Raw genomic sequence first — 16428 nt, forward strand, 5'->3', positions numbered from 1 at the left:
CAGATGGGGTCTCACAAGAGCTGAGTACAGGGGGACAGTCACCTCCCTCTCCCAGCTGTCCACTCCATAATGCATCCCAGAACACAGCTGGTCTTCCTGGCTGCAAGCGCACACTGCTGGCTCATGTCCAGCTTCTCATCTACCAGTACCCCCACATCCTTCTCCACAGGGCTGCTCTCAAGGTGTTCTTCCCCCAGTTTGTATAAATACCTGGGACTTCTTCATCCCAAGTGCAGCACCTTGCACTTGGCCTTGTTGAACATCATTAGGTTCTCATGGGCCTGCTTCTTCAGCCTGTCCAGGTCCCTCTGGTTGGCTTCCCTTCCTTCCAGTGTATTACAGAATAACACAGAATCACAGAATGACCCGGGTTGGAAGGGACCTCAAGGATCATGAAATTCCAACCCCCCTGCCTGGCAGGGCCACCAAACATACACATTTACTAGATCAGGTTGCCCAGGGCCCCATCCAGCCTGGCCTTGATCACCTTCAGAGATGGGGCATCCACAACATCCCTGGGCAGCCTGTCCCAGGTTCTCACCACTCTCCTAGTAAAGAACTTCCCCCTGACATCCAACCTAAATCTTCCCTCTTTCAACTTAAATCCATTTCCTCTTCTCCTGCTATTATCGACCCTTTCAAAGAGTTTACTCCCCTCCTGATTATAGGTTCCCTTCAGGTACTGAAAGGCTGCAATGAGGTCACCACGCAGCCTTCTTTTCTCCAGGCTGAACAAGCCCAGCTCCCTCAGCCTTTCTTCGTAGGGGAGGTGCTCCAGCCCCCTGATCATCTTTGTGGTCCTCCTCTGGACCCTTTCCAACAGCTCTATGTCTTTCTTGTACTGAGGGCTTCACACCTGGACACAATACTCCAGATGGGGCCTCACAAGAGCAGAGTAGAGAGGGATAATCACCTCCCTATCCCTGATGGCCACCCCTCTCCTGATGGTGCCCAAGATTCCATTTGCTTTCTGAGCTGCAGGAGCACACTACTGTCTCATGTTAAGTTTCTCATTCACCAGGACCCCCACGTTCTACTCTGCCAAGCTGCTCTCAAGGACTACTCCTCCCAGCCTGTACAGGTGCCTCGGGTTCTTCCGGCCCAAGTGCAAAACCTTGCACTTTGCCGTGTTGAACCTCATTAGGTTCACCCGGGCCCACCTTTCAAGCCTGTTGAGGTCCCTCTGAATGGCATCTCTTCCTTCCTCCGTGATTGACTGCACCGCTCAGTTTGGTGTCATCAGCAAACTTGCTGAGAGTGCACTTGATGCCATCGTCTGTCATTGATGAAAATGGTGAAGAGCACTTGTCCCAAGACCGACCCCTGAGGGATACCGCTTGTGACTGGCCTCCACCACGACACAGAACGACTGATCGCAACCCTTTGGCTGTGACCAACCAACCAATTCCTAACCCACCACACGGTCCATCCTTCAAATCCACACCTCTCCAATTTAGAGAGAAGGATGTAGTGAGGGACCATGGCAAAGACTTCACAGAAGTCCAGGTAGATGACATCCATTGCCCTTATCTACTGCTGCCGTCACTCCATCATAGAAGGCCACCAGAATGATCAGGCATGATCTGCCCTTGGTGAAGCCATGCTGGCTGTCTCAAATCACCTCTTTGTCTTGTATGTGCCTGAACACAGTTTGTAGGAGGTTCTGCTCCATGATCTTCCCATGCACAGAGGTGAGGCTCACCGGCCTTTAGTTCTCCCAGTCTTCCTTTCTCCCCTTCTTAAAAATGGGAGTAATGTTTCCCTTTTTTCAGTCATAGGGGGCTTCACATGACAGTCATGATTTTTCAAATATGATGGAGTGCGACTCGGCAGCCACATCAGCCATCTCTCTCAGAACCCTAAGGTGGAGATCATCCAGCCCCGTGGACTTACATACATTCAATTGCATGAGGAGGTCTCAGACATGTTCCACTGTTACGCTGTTACAGTGGGACAGAATCCCCACAGCCTCACCTAGAGATTGCAGGGCCCGTCAGGTTCTTGTCAGATCCAAAGGCTTTCTCTTGCATTCCAGAGTGCTGAATCATGTTATTATCCCTGGGCCAAGCCCCTCACGTTGCAGTGATTTGTTCTCTCAAGAACCACCAAGGTGACCTCATACCTTTTCCAAATATTTTATTCCTTTTTCATGGTTCTTCAGTTGTTTGGGGGTAATGTTACAGAACCCCAGAGGCTGCGCATTTTCACCAGTAATGAGCAAGGGCCTGAATGCTGTGCTTGAAAAATCTGAGCCAGCGGAGGTGACCCACTGTTTCACAGCTGCTGTGATGGTGTCACTGCTGAAACACACCACCCACCACATCACTGTGCTCATATCCAGTGTTTGGTCTCCACGTACACTCAGCAAGTGTTGAAGAATTTCAGTGGTTGCCATTTTTTCCTCATTGAGGAATTCAGTGACACACCTTTCCTTCATTTGTGATGTCACGCCAGATGCTATTTGGTCAGACTGCTCTGCAGCCATCTGTCACACAACACGGAAATGTAACAATAGCGATTGGAAGGTTCAACTTCTATGCCTATATCACCAGTATCTGCCTCTGATGTTGTGGGACAATACTTTCGGAGAGTCAGATCTGCTAGCAATCTGCAAACAGAGTGAAAATTTACATTTTGCCAGGAAAGCTTAGCTCTAGAGATCAGTTTTCCATTCCATCTTAGCAGAAATAGCGTTGGAAGGAAAGGGGGCTCCCGAGTGTTGGTTGGCATTTAAGTATCATTTCTTCCAAGCTCAGGATTGGTGAATTTGTAAGTGTTAGAAGTCAGGCAAGAATGGCAAGAGATCCGTGTATGACCTTTCACCCACGAGTGCTGAGAGAGGTGGCAGAAGTGACTGGCAAACTATCATCTTTGAAAGATCTTGGAGGATGGCAGAGGTGTCTGGAGACTGGAGGATCAGCAGTGTCACTGCTCTTCTAAAAGGGCAAGAAGGTGGATCCAGATCTAAAGATGGGGATCTTTTACAGAGTCCAGAACATGACCACAATGATGAATAGGGGCCTGGAGTATTTCCTGAGTAAGGCTGAAAGACCTGGGACATTTCTGCCTGGAGAAGAGTGAGAGATAACGAGGAGCAACAGGTTCCAAATGCAGTGAGAAGAGCTTTCATCTTTATATAATATTTATTTTTACAGCGAGAATGAGCAGTCCCTGGGACAGCATCCCCAGGGATATGTAGTGTCCATTGATGGAAGCTTTCCAGATACAACTGGATAGAATGCTAGAGAGATGGCTGGCAGGTAGAGACACTAAGAACTCCCCGCTTCTAAAAGTGTCAGTCTAGTGTCCCTTTTATTCTGTATGTTACATTTATCTGTTGGAAGTAACCGCGGGAGACAAGTCTCATGCTATCATGGTCAACAAGCCTCGTTTATTAGGTGTTACAGCATCTCATTTATACAATCAGTAATAAGTTCATGCATATTGCAAAAGTTAAGCTCAGGATTGGTGAATTAGACATTACTTCATCTGACCTTTGTGGTTAGTCTTATGGATACTTTTTCTTTGCAGCTTTGTCTACACCTTGCTACACGTCTTGCTTTTCCCTTAGGCCGTCCTTGCTTCTAGATACATATTTCATCTTTAGCTACATACCCTGTCTTTTCACATACTGATTTCTTCTCAGCTGCTTAGCCCGTGACCGTCCCTAGGATAAACCGTCTTTGTCTTTAATCACATTCATTCTTTTACAATTTAACTAGTGGAATCTCTTCATGTCCTTTCTCATGAAGCCATTCTGCATAAACACTCTCCACATTTCCCCCATTTTCTTTTAAAATGAAAAGGCTCAGTTCAACGACCGATTAATCATATTTAACAAGCAGTTCAGTTCATTTGTTCAATCAGTTCTCAAGTAGTTTTATCCTGCTCCATAGCTGCTGCTCTGTGGACTCCTTATCTCAATCCATGACTGCTGCTCCATAAAATTCTTCTTGTATTACAACAATTCCAAGATTCTGCCTATAGAGTAACAACACTACTTATATTAATAACGTAACTATTATAACTCAATCAAGACCTCGATTGACAATACTCTAAAAGTGAAAAAAGAGACAAGTCAAATACAACACAACAACATTACTGTTAAACCTACTAAAAAGAACAAACATGTTTGTACTGCAACCTAAGTTTCTGCAACCTGAAAATAAATCCGTGAGGGTCCCATTGTGTTAATCTGTAACTGATCAGGAAAAGTCTTCAATTTTCGTATACTCTGATATATTGATTTTAATGACCACTAAAATTTGTGCAATAAATGCTTTTAAGATGTTCATAACCATGCTCTACCAACTGAGTTATCTGGGCTAATAATTGATTAATGATTGTGCAATTTTATGAAGTAGCATGTCAAATAGAACCAATTTTAGAGGACAAATGTACTAGAGTATCACTAGGGGCATTATTACTTATTGACCCTTGAGAAACAGCAAACCATGTTGGTGGTGGATGCGACAGATAGTGCCAGCAGGGCGTCCCCTGCTTCAAGGTGCACATTTCCTCTCTCACCCATCACACATTCTCTCCTGCATTCAGGGTCTGAAGGATTTCTTCCAGTTGTACACCACATCCGCATGGCCAGTGCGTGATATAGAGCCCAAGTGGAACACCTGCTTAGAAAACAGAATAAACCATCAAATTTAGTTCTATTAGCGTGCACTTTTGTCTAAAATGATGCATGGTTATATTTTCAGATCCCAATTAATTGGATGTAAAAGAGGTATCCGTTCTATGATACAGGGTCATCTCTTTGTCTGGAATTCCTTTCCAGGTTTTGTCTTTGCAAATTAAGAAAAGCTAATTAATAGGCTAATAATATCATAACCAAACAGTACTAAAACATTAAAAGAGCTATTCCTGTAGATTCTAGCATTGATTACATCAAATCCTGTTTAATACACATCTGATCTATTACTAAAATACAAGAACCACACAACATCCTAGCTAATGCTTTAAACTCCAAATCTTGAGACTGCATTGGTAAAACAGAAAATCACACACTATGTCAAACTATTAGTAATATTATCTATAACACAGCAAGTTACAAAGCAATACCACTAAGTAAGAAACACACAATTACAATTACTATAAAGGCTGGATGCTATTTTCTGCCTTCAGATGAGACCGAAGATATCATGCTGCAACCCACATAGGGCCAGTCCCTGTGGAAATATGAGCATATTCACGACCCCAAGTTGTCAGTGGTAGGGGACAGTCCCAAAGTCCTGTGGCCATATTCCAAACATTAACCATAGGCTGTTCCTTTAGCACCGGGGAAGCCTCAAAATGACGATCCACATAAGCTGTATCTCTATGAACATGATTCAAAAAATTCAGCACAAACAAAACAAGCAAAACCTTACATAATATTTCTTGTAGTGTGCCTCCCATATTCCCCCTTTTTTGTTTATTAATAAGAATGGATTTCAATGTTTGATAAATGTGATCAGTGATAGCTTGTCCAGTGGGAGAATGAGCAATAGCTGTAGTATGTTTAACACACCCTTCTTGGAGGAAAGTTTGAGTGGCCTTAGAGGTATACACAGGCCCATTATCTGTTTTTGTAGTATGTGGGATTCCCATAGCAGCATAAGCAGATAACCAGTATTTACGGGTGTCATGACTGAGTTCACCTGTATGTGCTGTGGCAAATATGTAAGAAGAATGAGTATCTATTGTTACATGTGCATATTTTAGACGGCCAAATTCAGGAATGTGAGTGACATTTGTCTGACACAGTTGAAGAGGTGCTGTGCCACATGGATTTGTCCGAGTCTGAGGCAAAGAGGTATCAGTCAAATTATGTAGCTGATATTCAGTCACAAACACGGTGTATTGCATAGGAGAGAGGATCATTCTTAACGCAGTTTTCCAGTCGTGAGGGGTCATAGCGTAACTGTCACTGTTTGTAACCAAAAGATTGTATGTAAAGGCTGACTGAACTCTGTATGTTCTCACTGACTCCCTTAGCTCCTTCACTGCCTCATAAGGCAGGGATTCCCAACAGGGGACCTGATTAGGAAAGGTTTGCAACGTGTCAGCATCACCCCTTAATATTGTTTCTTCTCTGCATTGCTCTAAGACATCACAGTACGCTGTAGGGAAATTTGTCATTCCTGCTTCCTTCAAAGTATCATCAGGAGGAAATGCGTCCGATTCTCTTTCTGGATCTACAGGACCTGGGTCACTACAATCCCCTGGTTTCAGTCCATCCGTGTCTTTAACCACGTTACACACGGGCTGCAGAGACACAGCCGCGCAGGACGAAGGAGGGGCGGCATGGCGAGGTGCAGAGAACGACGTGGGCGAAGCAGAGGGCGGGGGTGCTGTAGAGACCGACAACGCGACGAGCGACGTGTGCGGGGGGGCAGGCGGCCGCTGGCTGGGAACGGCAGCTTGTATCGGAGCGCGGCCGCTGTTCTTTCGTGCGCTGCTTCTCACGTTTCCCGACTCCCTATAGCATACAGCAGCGTTGTGGGTGTTGGATTGACACTTGCTGCACCAAATCCCAGCGGCTTGGCACTCGTGACAGATATGGCCAGTTTTTTCACAACGGAAACATTTCATGAGGGAGCTGTTCTGCGAGCGTGGGCTTGTAGCGACTGCAGCTTGGAGGGGTGCAAGGGCTGCTAACACTTGATTCTGAGAAGCCTCAGCCTGTGCCTTTAATCCTGCCCCTAGCTCTTTAATAGCCTCAACTATGAAAGCCTGAGCCCCGGTGGGCACGCTCGATACTCTGTCTAACGCCTCCTCTATTGTCCAGTTACTCCTCAAAGTACTTAGAATGCCACGAGCTGTAGCATTACAATTCTGAAGTGCACAATGTTTTAGCATTATTTCTCTCATGTACTCTGGTACTCCAGCCTTCTCTATGGCTCCAGCTACCTTATCTAGAAACGCTCCAAAATCCTCATTTCTTCCCTGCTGGATTCCCATATAAGACAACAACCCACCTGGTGCCTTGATCTTATCCATAGCCTGTCTGGCCAGATACATTGACTCCCTACATTTAACTGGTCCTAATAAGGCCTGGGCCTCCGTCCAGATGAAAGGACACACCCCTAAAAGTTCTTCAACGGTGACATTATACAACGGATCTCCAGGCTGCCTAACTATCGCAACTCTCTGTTGGCACATCTCTTCCCAATAAGCATTAAATAGCAGTTGTTGGTGCTGCGAAAAAATCAACCTAGCTATAGCCCGACAATCAGATGGCAACAAAACCTGAGTACTCCAGATATAATCCAGTATCTGTCTCACTGGCTCACTTTTTACTCCAAACTGACTGACCGTAGACCGCAATTGTAACAACAACTTCCAATCTAAAGCACTGATGGCAGCCTGTGTCCCACCTGCAGCATTAGGCGAATACCCCACCGGCAGCACCGCCTGTGGCACCGCTTCCAACGCCTCACCGTCTCCCGTCTCTAAACAAGCCCGCGCCAGCGCAGCCCAAGCCCCCCCCCGCTCCCGCGCGACGGCCTCCGCCAGGTCACTCTGTGCCCCAGGGAGCGGCTCATTGCAAAGGGGGGTCGAGGGGGCCGGCTGTAGCGCCATGGTCGATGCAGGCGGCTCGTCTGATACAGACGTGCAGGGAGACGGAGACGGGGCACTCGGCTCCGCAGCCGCTGGCAATGCAGGCTCGGTGGCCGGCGGCAACTTTACGGTGGACACTGCAGGGGGCCCCGGGCAATCTGACCATTCATTATAATTCTTATTCCTCCCCTGCACAGCACTAGCTTGCTCTTCCGCTTCCTTTTCTGCCTGATATTGCAACAAATCATTATAAACAACACGCCACCACTTCCCGCATTTTTTAGCCATTTTCTCCCCATCTATCATTCCCTGAAAAATTGCATCTCCAAATTTACGCCACTCAGCAAGATCATGCACTAAATGCGGATTCTGAAATAACACTTTAGCATACCCATACACTAATAACTTAGGGAGTTCCTTTTCCAAGTCTACCCCCTTAAACTGTCTCCGCCTAAGAAAAGCGGAAAATAAATCATATGCTGCTTGCCTGTCCATTTTTACTCACGTCGGTACCGTTGCAGCCCTCCAGGCTTCGGCAGCACGTGTCGGTCGAGCCCACCTGTCGTGGTCACTCGAGACGCGGAGCTTCAATTTTAGCTCTTTTCGTCGTCCGTCGAGCTGCGAAATCCGGACCCGAACCCAACGCAGTTCTTCACCCGTGGCAGCCCTTTTTTCCTTATCACGTCGAGGGTCACCATTTGTTGGAAGTAACCGCGGGAGACAAGTCTCATGCTATCATGGTCAACAAGCCTCGTTTATTAGGTGTTACAGCATCTCATTTATACAATCAGTAATAAGTTCGTGCATATTGCAAAAGTTAAGCTCAGGATTGGTGAATTAGACATTACTTCATCTGACCTTTGTGGTTAGTCTTATGGATACTTTTTCTTTGCAGCTTTGTCTACACCTTGCTACACGTCTTGCTTTTCCCTTAGGCCGTCCTTGCTTCTAGATACATATTTCATCTTTAGCTACATACCCTGTCTTTTCACATACTGATTTCTTCTCAGCTGCTTAGCCCGTGACCGTCCCTAGGATAATCCGTCTTTGTCTTTAATCACATTCATTCTTTTACAATTTAACTAGTGGAATCTCTTCATGTCCTTTCTCATGAAGCCATTCTGCATAAACACTCTCCACATTTATCAAATGTGCACTTAGACAAACTGTACAACTCTATATAAAATGGAAGGTGGCATGTGAAGGAAAAGATGTTCCTAGCCATTTCTGCAGAGATCTTGGCATAATCCTTTGTGCTTATTTTGTTATCTACCTGATTTTGTGACCAGGTGTACAGCAGAGGAAACCAATGACAGTATATTCCACTGGGATGTAAATGCTAACGAAGTAGCAGAAAGTAAAAAAGGCAAAAAGAAATAGCTCACCAGTTCCAATTACAACTCAGAAGGAGTGCAAACTTTATCCAGAGCTCCCTTGGCTGCCGTCTGTTACCTAAGGATGAGGAGGGGTGGATCCAGGCTTCACCTGTTCTGGTCACTCATGTTCACCTGAGCTCCCTGAGTTAGTCATTCCTTCTCACCTAGTGCTCAACCGTTGGTTCAGGCTTTGGCTTAGAAATTCTGCTGCACTAGGCTAGTTTCATATTTAATGAAATAAGTCAGATTGCTGTAGATGCTTAAGGCAATTTAAACATATGTTTTATTTTTCAGCAGTTGCACACAGAAATAGCTTTAAGATAACTTCTGTACAGGCAAGAACCATACAGAGACCCTTATGGCAAAAAGGTCTCTCCCTACTTTGGGATAATGGAGCTGCTTTCTCTATCTAGAAAGCAGTCAGCCAGGAAGGCAGAGCCTGAGCTGTTATCCAGTCCAAGAGCATCCTGAAAATGCTTGGAATATGACAGGGTTGGAAGGGCACAGTGTCAGTGCAAAAGTGATAGTGTCAGGGCAAAAGCAGGTGGAAGCTGGCCATGGATGGGGATGGGCTTTGCAGGAACAGCAGAACCGGAAGTGAGGGATAGAATAGTAGGTTGGACTGTCCTGGCTTGGCCTAGGTTTACACAGCTGGCCCACAAAGCTCCATTATGCTGCACTTGGGTGGCTCTACATGGTTGAAGTTGAAATAAATACATATAGGTGAAGTTAGACTACTTTTCTGGAAGTTGCTGGTTTTCCTGTGAAATTTTTTTAAGGGTGAAGAGTGCTGGCTCTGCACAATCTAGTTTAATATTGTTAATTTCCAAAAGTGGTGTTCAGTGAAAGCTGGGTTTTTTTTGTTTGTTTGTTTGTTTTTTCTCACACATTTCAATTAATATTTTTGCTAACATCAATAGAAATAAGTGGAATAATAATTGAAATTATTTAATGTATGCAGATGGAGTACCTTGACTTCATTTTTAAGAGAGAAAAATCTCTCTTAAAGAGATTAAAGGCAGAGAAAAAAAATCCTAATTAAATGTTTTGTATTTTTATGATTTCTTTTACAATTCTTATAATTGCATTGCTGATTTTTAATTAGGCATGCATTTTGTGTAATGTGTCACATAAATAATTCTTCTGAGCCATACTTTTAATAACTATTCACCATTCATTTAGTATGGGTACAGGGTAGGGAGAACAATTAGTGAAATGTGCTTCTACAAGGTAAAGCAGAGCCCAACAGATTAGACAGAGCATTTCATTGTTTGATTATATCTATCGTTGGGCTTACAGTGGATCTGATTTTAACAGATAAGCAAATTAATGTCTTATTTCTCATTATTGAGAGTGATGCCCTAGTAGATTATTTATTCACTATTATTTTAAATGTTAATGAACTGAGCGCTCGTATCTATGCTCTCTTCTTCCTTTCTTGTTGCTGTGTTTTGATTTGCAGATTTTTTTTTGGCCCTGCTTAGTGGTGAGAGACACTGGAATTCACTACAGAAACAGCAGTTGTAGATACAGTAAACAGATCAGATCTTTAGATACCTTATTAGAATCTGTGCTAAGCCTCAAGATGGACAGGCAAATTATATGTACTTAATGAGAATCGATTTCTTTTTCAAATGGAGTGAGCAGTTTCTGTATTTATACAGTTGAATTTCATGCAACTATTCAGTGAAGTGTTTCATGCTTCAGCTCTGGCCAAACCAGGAAATCTAATGCACAAAGAAGTAGTCACAGTGCTACCATAGGCTGGATTTTTTCTTTTGCCTTGTTAAAGATTAAATATTTACTTTGTAAATCAAGGACCTTCTTTTTTCTTTCTTTCTTTTTTTTTTCTTTTTTTTTTTTTTTCATTGAGAAAAGATGTTTTCTATATTTTCCAATCTGAATTTAAATTTAGCTCACATTCAAGTCAAAAGAGCATCATAAATATTCCTTAAAGGCTTTTCTGAATCGAGAAGGACTTTAGCTTACATTTCACTCCTTTACCAATTCTATTCTCACCATTAAATATTGTTTTTCAAAATCATCCATATTTTCAAACTGATCATCATTCTTTATCCTGACCTACTGGGATGAACAGCAGTTTCATTCATCCTCAATAATTCCAATGTTTGGATGTGACATTGCACACACTTCACAGTCTCGTTAAGAGGCTTAGGCTTGTCACACTGCGCAATCATCCTAAAATTGATTCATTTTTACCTTATTTCACCTTTTTTTCTGCTGCTGTGTACAAGACTAACTGTTATTTATGGATTCATGTGTAAGATCTTGTCAGCCTTGAGTTTCCAGATATCCTTCATTTGAAATATTTCCAGGGCTGATTAAGTGTTATACGTGCACTTTCCTCATAGTTTCCCAAGGAGCCTATTTTTTAGGCTTTGCTAAAGCCAACATAACTTTCAAAGTCTAGCAAATAGAATATTGCTATAGATTTTAGCATGCTGTGCCACAAGCTTTGTGTTAAATTAATGACATGGTTCTTGACATAACAGACTTTGCCTGGACTTGTCTTGGCCTGCTTAGAGATTTGGTCTAGATGTTTAGCTGTAACAGCAACTAGGAACCATATTACTGATACATACATTGCTTTATCTTTAGTTTAGCTTTGGACAGTTGTATGGCCTAGAAACAATTTCTGTACATATCCCTATACATAATAAACAATGGTAAGAATTCTGTGTAGAAGGAGCATTGACCCTAGGAGTAAAGCAGTGTTGGAAGAGCACAGGCATAAACAATAACAGGAATCCTCTAAGTACCACACAGCATTGTATGGGATGCCCCCAGGCTGTAAAAAACATGTCAACTGTCAGTTACTGGTCACCAAAGATTTGCAGCCTGGGCAAGACCAGTTTTAGGGGTAGCAGAGAGAATAAGTAACACGTATTAAATGTATGTGAAAATGAGGTGAGCAGACAGAGAGGTCAATGTAAGCATAACATCAAAGAAACATATAGATGTTAGTTTTTGTTTACATTAATTTTTAGTATTATTTAATGTAAATTATAAGTGTTAGAATCGTTTAAATATGAATAATAGATCATTGATTATGCTGTTAAGATGTCAATTAGAATACCCATACTTGTTTTTGCATATGTTACATGGTCCTCACCTTATAATTCGGAGTGCAGCAAATTAGCAGAGAGTCAAGCAGTACATTTGGCACAGCTGATGCAACAAGCTGAAAACATCAGCAGGTCATAAGCATTTCTTTTGTCAAGAAAAATCATTCAGTCACAGATATGGAGAGAGAATAAGTCAGGTGCATCTGACTGCCTTGCTTGTATTAAGGGAAGGTCTATCATGACCATTAGGTCATTCAGATTCGGGTTACTTTGTACAAAAAATTCTCAAATACATCACATTCTTCTCATAGATATTGCTTTGAAAATCAATACTGAACACTGTGAGAGCATGTTCTCTGTGCTTAAAAAAAAAGATAGGGGTTTGTTTGGTGGTTTTTTTTTTGTTTTTTTTTTTGTTTTGTTTTTTTGCAGGGCCTTGACAGATGATACTGGACTGAAAGACTTGGGATGCAAGGCTTTTCTTCCCCCCTTTTTATGACTGATAGTAGCTATTTAGCTGGGACAGGGAGTAGATGTAAAATAGGGAGGTGACCCATTTGTTTTGTGCAGCATATTTATAATGTCCTGAATAATAATCTATCACTAGACACACACTGTACTTTAGAAAATGCATGTTTTACTATGTATCTCAAGCATTTCATAATAAACCTTTTGGCTGTGCAGTTTGAGGGAAGATTTCTGGTTACTCTATTATGCGCAGCCTCTATGAGAAGTTTTCTTAGAAAAGCTTCCTGAGACAGAAATATTCCACAAGTTAAATAGTACTTAGAAATTAAAGCCTTAACCTGGAAGTAATTTGTAGAACCCCTCAAAGAAGGGATATGTGAATAATTTGGGCAGAATTGGAAGTGGATTCTTAAAGCTAAACATTCTTCTGCAAGTGTTCTAGTCTTGAATGTTTTCCCCTGTGTTTTTAATTTCTACGAATATTTTTACATAAGCTGAACAGGCTAAACCTCTGCTTTTTCTTGGATTGATGGTTGTTCAACCTTTTGTTTAACTACTGGTGCCTCTGGGAATTAATGGTTCAGAATTAATTTCTTTTCCTCGGCTTTTACTCCTTTTCTTAGCACCTGCTGATTTTATGGCCCTTCCCAAGCTTACCTAAGCATCTGTCAGTTTCCCTCTTCATCCTACTATATAAAGGTCTCTAAATTGTATCGGAAACTTAGTCTCAGGCTTCTTTCCATTCCGTGCTCTGTGTAGTTCAGGTAGAATCAATTTTCATATCGCACATGCTAAACCGTGAAACACTAGGCAGATGGCTCACATCTAGTCCTGTGTGGATACTATATATGTATACATAAAGCTAGTTTAGGTTGAGATTTAGAAGGCACAAAATGGAATTGAAAAAGCAATTCTTCTTAGATTTTTGCTTAGTCAGGTAAATGAGTTAATTTGACTTTGGAAATCAAAGGGAGCTGAATCTCGTTATGCTTTAAATATTTTTCAATTAATCATTTAGCTTTAAAGCATGATTATGTATGAAACCTGGATTCCAGAGTGAAGCCAGTAGATCCCTACTATCTGATGAGCAACATGTTGTTCCTTAAAAGTAACAGAGATCACGGAGTCATCTTGCTAATGCTCCTGCTGCTATCTTGACACCTGAAATGTTGGGATAAAGGAAATTATTGACATAAATATCATTATGGATAGTGGTTACAGAGGGTGAAATGAGAAAAAAAATAGCATATACTTTGACAATTCTTTGTTATGACTGCAAGAGCATCTGATGAAAGCTGTCAAACAAGCAATTATAAACTCCTTGAATCTTATTCCAGCAGAGTAAGTCATGTAAGTCTGCAAAGTTATTTGTAAGGGAAAAAAAATATATGTAAACCTTTTAAAAAATAATGTTCCAGGGCTTTGGTTCAAGCCAACAATACAAAGTTTCACTAGTCTAAATACGTTCAAAGGACAGTTCTTCTGTCATGTTTATGTGTATTTGCATTGAATACTGCTAGGACTGGCAGAGACAGCAAGCTAATTCCTTTTTTTTTTTTTTTACCCTAGATGTTTGACTTAACACTGAGAAACAGAAAATTAACTATGTGAACTGTGTGAATGCAGCAAATCTCTGTCATTCAAGGTGTTCTGCTAGCTTACTATTAATTGATAGGCTATCATGTGCTTGTGTACCACGTCTCTGAATGGAGACAGAGGGAAAGCTCACATTCCTTAGAAGAGTCAGTTATCTCTTAGCTCTAGATAATGCATCATTGGAATTTTATTCGGAAATATTTCCAAATGGATGCAGAAATTTCCTTTCCTAAGGAAAGACTGACATGATAACAGTTTTAAACACAAGCAACATTCTTCCTGATCTGGATCAGCTATTGGGTGAAATGACATATTAAACACATTCAGAATGTCATTTTTAAGATAAATTATTTGGGAAAGTAATGAGCGAAGTTAAACTTGAAAAGCAAATATCAGGCTAGAGGTGACTTCTAGTGAAAGTGTGAGGTTTGATTTTGTTTGTTCTTTTTTTTTTTTTTTTTTTTTTTAAGGATTGATTGTACCTTACACTGTAGACATTGATCCTGCTTTAATTAAAGATCAACAGAGAGAATTCTTGGTATGCCAGAAATCTATTCCAGTTCATCACTATTGCTGTATTCAGAATAAGTTGTTTCTTTCATGTAGGGGGGAAATTTTATCATCATAGTGCTCTCTCTTTTTTGCTTCACGTGTTGAGCAACCCCAGCTTATTCAGTCTTTCTCAAAATAAGAAAAGTTGAGGAATGTACTTAGGGCTCATATGAATCTGATTTTCCTTATTTTTTTAACATACGAAAGTGATACTGAGTTGGATAAAATTGAGGTTTATATTTGTAATTGTTCCTTCTTTCAGTATTAAGGCTCAGATAAAATTTCTGATACTATTTCTTTTGCTATTTCTGTTTAGTATTTGTATGCCCTTACAGAAGAGACTAAATTTGTGTGGTTTGCCATAATTCCCTTAGAATAATGTAAAGATTATGAAAAATTATTCTGTTTACAATAAATTTCATCTTAAAATTGGGGAAGAAAAATCAGTTTGGAAAATTCTAAGGAAAATGAGCTTTGTTAGATACATTTTAAAAGAACTGAGAATGAAGGTAATGGAACTAGATGATTGAAAATGCTTCCTTCTATTGTTTTATGATACATGGAATGAGATAGGTTTTCTTATTATTTTTTTTCTGCATAAAAGTATTCCTCAATTTCCTAACTCAGAAATCATCTCTGGAGTGTCCAACATCAGTCTGTACATTACTGAGTAACACTGTAGATGTTGATACTGGAGATATGTTCCCTCCTGTGTTTTTCTGTTTTTTCAAAATTGATGATGTCACCATCACAGACCAGTTTGTGTCTGGTTAGAAGTATGATAGCATCATGGCTATTGCAGGAATTAACCATACTAGTGCAGTATTCTGTTTCCCTTCTTATTCGAGAGGAAATATTACTTTTCCTGATCTCTGCAATATTTCAAAAGCTTGCTGCCTTGATTCTCCTCCACTGAGGGCAAGCTGTCATTGCTCTGGTCTTTTTTCCCTTTGTCTCAGAGTCCTCGGATTCCTGAAGGGTGTTTTTACCAGTGGTAAAGAAGACTTTAGGTATACCAGCTTTTTCCATGTCATTTTCCACCAGGTACCTGGCTCCTTTAAGCAGCAGGCCCAAGTAAACATTAGTTTTCATTTCTACTGCTGATATACTTGTTTGAACCTTTAGTGTCTCTTGCCACATTCGGGTCTAGATGAACTCTCCTAATCCAATCCCAACATGTTTGAGCAGCCCAGCATGTTCATATTTCTTCTGGATCACTTGAGTGTACTTTCACCTTGTGTACACTTCCTGTTTACCTCTGAGTTTAGCGAGGAGCAGCCTGTGTTCATCAACACTCCAGTCTTTTGATTTCAGATGGACCGTTCTTGAGGCTGGAGCTAATCAACCTTGAATCAGTCACCTGACCTAGACTCCTTCTGAGGATTTTCTCCCATGGAATTTATCTTAAGGTTTTCCTGAACAGGCCAAAGTCTTTTCTCCTGAAGTCCAAGGCTGTGGTCCTGCTTTTTGCCTTCTCAGTCTTTGCTGGTTCCTGTTCTATTTCACATTCAGTGCATCCAAAGGTGCCCCTGACTTTTGCAATATATTACCCATTCTTCTTTTTTTTATATGTGGGATGTCCATCAGATTGTCTCCTATTTTTGGCATCTTAATCACTCACATCAGGAATTAATGCACTCCAGAAACCACCTGGACTGTTTGTGCACAGCTGTATTGTCCCTCAAAAAGATAGCATGTAATACTTAGCCTCCAGGTCATCCAAACTGAGTTGAAAGTGGGGGTAATAGTTTAATTTTAATTGAAAAACAATTTAGTCCATTGGGGTAGAAAAGGTT

This window comes from Coturnix japonica, chromosome 11, assembly GCF_054131305.1.
Source record: "Coturnix japonica strain WE chromosome 11, WE-NBRP24, whole genome shotgun sequence".
NCBI classification, from domain to species: domain Eukaryota; kingdom Metazoa; phylum Chordata; class Aves; order Galliformes; family Phasianidae; genus Coturnix; species Coturnix japonica.